Source organism: Marmota marmota, unplaced genomic scaffold, assembly GCF_001458135.2.
Source record: "Marmota marmota marmota unplaced genomic scaffold, marMar, whole genome shotgun sequence".
Lineage (NCBI taxonomy): Eukaryota > Metazoa > Chordata > Mammalia > Rodentia > Sciuridae > Marmota > Marmota marmota.
Genome location: NW_026009487.1, coordinates 1 through 3,324, shown reverse-complemented (window position 1 = coordinate 3,324; position 3,324 = coordinate 1). Strand labels below are relative to the sequence as shown.

At 36.4% G+C, this 3,324-nt stretch overlaps 1 long non-coding RNA gene across 1 annotated transcript; it reads right to left on the bottom strand.

Moving 5' to 3' along the window:
* Positions 1-78: 78 nt before the first annotated feature.
* LOC125614890 lies at positions 79-3,112 on the bottom strand. Its single transcript, XR_007345464.1, has 3 exons — positions 1,309-3,112; positions 633-750; positions 79-95 (listed from the first exon to the last, which is right to left on the bottom strand). It is a non-coding gene; the product is annotated as an uncharacterized LOC125614890 (long non-coding RNA).
* Between the last annotated feature and the right edge of the window lie 212 nt (positions 3,113-3,324).

Below are 3,324 nucleotides of genomic sequence, written 5' to 3'. Positions count from 1 at the left end.
CAGAGTGCTCACCTGGCATGTGTGAGCACTGGGTTGGATCCTCAGCACCACGTAGATTTAAATAAATGAAATAAAGGTGTTGTGTCCATGTACAACTAAAAAAAAAAAAAAATCAAAAAGATTACAGTTTAGGGGTTGGGGCTGTGGCTCAGCGGTAGAGCACTCGCTTAGCACGTGCAAAGCCCTGGGTTCAATCCTCAACATCACATAAAAATAAATAAAATAAAGGTATTTAAAAAGATGTAAGCATAATATAAAAAATTACAGTTTACAATTTATATCATAAAATTTCAATACTTAATCTTATAAAGATTATGTACATATAGCAATAAAACAAAGTAGAATATAGAAATATACCCACACACATAAGGTCACATGATCTGTTAAAGAGGCAGCACTGAAATTCAATAAACAGTGTCAGCAACAACTTATATATATGAGAAAAAATATATCTTGACCTCTACATAAAAACAAAGAAAAAACTTAATTTGAGATGGATTACAGTCCTAAATATGAAAGGTAAAACAATAATGTTTCTAGGAGGAAAATAGAATACCCTTATTTTTGGTCTATTTTGTACTAGTATAACAGAGTACCTGAGACTGAGTATTTTATAAAGAACAGATATTTACTTCCTTACAGTTCTGGAGGATGGGAAGTCCAAGATCAAGGCACTGGCATCCTGTTTCTGGTGAGGGCCTTCCTGCTACAGGGGAAGGCAGAAGGGCAGGTGGAGACAAATGTTGTGTCCTCATATGGCAGAAGAGCAAAAGAGAGAATGAAAATCCAGTACAGCAAGCCCTTTTTTTTTTTTTTTTTTTTTAGTACCGGAGATTGAACTCGGGGGTACTCGGTCACTGAGCCACATCCCTAGCCCTGTTTTTATTTAGAGACAGGGTCTTGATGAGTTGCTTAGCACCTTGTTTTTGCTGAGGCTTTGAACTTGTGATCCTACTGCCTCAGCCTCTCCAGCCGCTGGGATTATGGGTGTGCCCCAAAAGCCCTTTATATAGTGTCATTAATCTGTTCATGAGGTCTGGGCCCTGATATTTTAAATACCTCCAATTAGGTCCCACCTCCCCAAACTGTTACATTAGGGATTAAGTTTCAACATGAATTTTGAAGAGGACAAAAACATCCAAACATAGCACTTTGTCTGCAATGGTAGGGTAAAGTTTTAAACAGAATGAGCCATCAACTACAAATAAAAGACTAATAAACTGATTTCATTCAAATGAAGAGCATATGTTCTTCAAAAAGACTTCATTATCAGAGTGAAAAGGCAATTGATAACCTGGGGGAAAATACCTGTAACATGTATCAATACATATATCCTACAAGGGCCTCATTTCCAGGATATGCAAGTACCTATAAATAAACAGAAAAAAGAACAAATTGATTTTAGTAAAATGGTCAAGAGCTGAAGAGGCAGTTCGACATAGAGGATATTCAAATGGCCATCAAATGGCTAACCTGAACGTTCATCAGAGAAACACAAATTAAAATCACACTGAGTTACCACTACTCACCTATTAATATTACAAAATTTAAGAAGACCGAGAAGAGCAGCTGAAATCCTTTACTTTGTTGATAGAGGTGTAAACTGGCACAACCACTTTGGAAAGGTATGTGAAGGTATATAGATATTTGGCAGTATCTACAAATATGTATATACACACATATTAGAGAATATATGCCTACTTATGACCCAGCTATTACACTATTAGATTCCCCACAGAAATGAACTCTAAGTCTACCAAAAGATATTTCAAGAATGTTAAATGTCATAATAGCAAAAATACCAAAAGACACACAGTGTCTACCAATACAAAATAGATTACATTATGATAAGGATTGAACAACTACAGTCTGTAGACTACAGCCAGCCCATCACTGTAGTTTTGCATGGTCATTAACCTAACAATAGTTTTAAGTGGTTAAAAAATAGCATTTTCTGATATATCAAAATTATGTGAAATTCAAATTTCCATGTCCATCAAGCTTTTTGTTTTATTTTTTCTTCAGTACCAGGCATTAAACCCAGTACATCATCCATGCTAGAGAGGTACTTTACCACTGAACTACATCCTCAATCCTTTTAAAAATTTTATTTTGAGATAAGGCCTTGCTTAGTCATCAATGCTGGTCTCAAACTTTTGATCCTCTTGCTTCAGCCTCCCAAGTAACTGGAATTACAGATGTGTGCCACCAATTCTAGCTCCCCATAATGTTTTGTGAACACAGTCATGTTTATATGTCATCTGTGACTGCTTTCATGCCACTTAAAGGGGTTGAACAGATGTTACAGAGACCATTAGATCTACCAAACCTAAAATATTTACTAGCTGGTTAAAGGAATTATTGCTACACCCAATAAAAAAAGACAATTCAGAGTCATTGTGGATGGCAACAAGACAGACATATCATTTATATGACTGCATTCACATGAAGTTCAAGAATACCCCCAAACTGCTGGGCTCTTTGGTGCATGCCTATAATCTCAGCTACTTGGAAGATTGAGGCAAGAGGACCGCAAGTTCAAGGCTAGCCTAGGCAACTCAGAAAGATCCTGTATCAAAATAAAAAATCAAAATGGCTGGGGGTACAGCTCAGAGATAGAGTACCCCAGATTCAATACCCAGTACCACAGAACAAACAAAACAGAAAGAAAAAGAATACCCCAACACTAACCTATGGTTTTAGAAGTCCAAATATTGGTCATTTCTGGGTGGAATCTGGGGCAAAAGGAAGTTTTGTTTTTTTTTTTTTTTTTTTGGTATTTAGAGACAGGGTCTCACTAAGTTGCTTAGGATCTTGCTAAGTTGCTAAGGCTGGATTTGAACTTGTGATCCTCCTGCCTCGGCCTCCCGATCAGCTAGTATTACAGACATATACGATCATACCCAGCACAAAGAAACATTCTTGATCAGTGTGTGGCAATTGCCTGTGTATGTAAAGGATCATTGAGGTGAATATGCAATATTTATGGATTTTATATAAATTATTCCTCAATTTTTTTTTTAGAGAGAATTTTTTTTTAATGTTTATTTTTTTTTTTTTAGTTTTCGGCGGACACAACATCTTTGTTTGTATGTGGTGCTGAGGATCGAACCCGGGCCGCACGCATGCCAGGCGAGCGCGCTACCGCTTGAGCCACATCCCCAGCCCTATTCCTCAGTTTTATTTTATTTATTTTATTTTTTTTTTAATTTTTTATTGTTGGTTGTTCAAAACATTACATAGTTCTTGATATATCATATTTCACACTTTGATTCAAGTGGGTTATGAACTCCCATTTTTACCCCATATACAGATTGCAGAATC